This window comes from Pygocentrus nattereri, chromosome 5 (assembly GCF_015220715.1).
Source record: "Pygocentrus nattereri isolate fPygNat1 chromosome 5, fPygNat1.pri, whole genome shotgun sequence".
NCBI lineage: Eukaryota > Metazoa > Chordata > Actinopteri > Characiformes > Serrasalmidae > Pygocentrus > Pygocentrus nattereri.
This window is the reverse complement of record NC_051215.1, coordinates 49875042-49875919: the sequence shown is the minus strand read 5'-3', so window position 1 is coordinate 49875919 and position 878 is coordinate 49875042.

Here is an 878-nt window from a genome sequence, read left to right as displayed (position 1 = left end):
AAACATGACACAGAAGACAGTGGCCAGGCCTGTGGTCAGGCTTGTTTTTCAGGAGTATTATGTCAGTTTGCCAATGTTTTGTCTGTTTATGGGTGTTTATTGCATGCTGTAATCTTTCTGCAATTATTATGATGGTCTCTGAGCAATACGGACACAAAAGGACAGAATTCCTTGTTTAAAAACAGTAAAACTGTGGATGGGTGTCAATTCACTGCTTTAGGATAATGAATCTGTTTTACCCACATTGATCTCCACTGACACCGGATGTGATCGCTGAAAAGTCAACATGCTCCGAGGAGAACCAAATTATTCCCAAACGTACAAGAACGAGCACAGCTAAAAATGTGTCACAAAATGTGTAATATTAAGAATTCTTTAGAGGGAAATATGTCTTAAGTAGATCCAGCGGAGGTTCCATCCATCCATTCTCTGAGCCGCTTCTCCCTCAGGGTCACGGGGGGTGCTGGAGCCTATCCCAGCGGTCATCGGGCGGAAGGCAGGATAGACCCTGGACAGGTCACCAGTCCATCGCAGGGCAGACAGTCACTCACACCCAGGGGCAATGTAGCATGTCCAACTGGCCTGACTGCATGTCTTTGGACTGCGGGAGGAAACCGGAGAACCCGGAGGAAACCCACGCAGACACGGGGAGAACATGCAAACTCCACACAGAGAGGACCCCGGTCACCCGGCCGGGGAATCGAACCCAGGCCCTCCTTGCTGTGAGGCGACGGCGCCACCCACCGTGCCGGTGTTTAAAGGTTTAAAGTTTAAACAGCTAGAAAACCAACGCCGGACCTACTCCTTTAAATTCCCATAATACCTGGAAGCGAAACCAGCCTCAGTGTTTACAGTGTGTATTTTAGGATTTTGTTGAA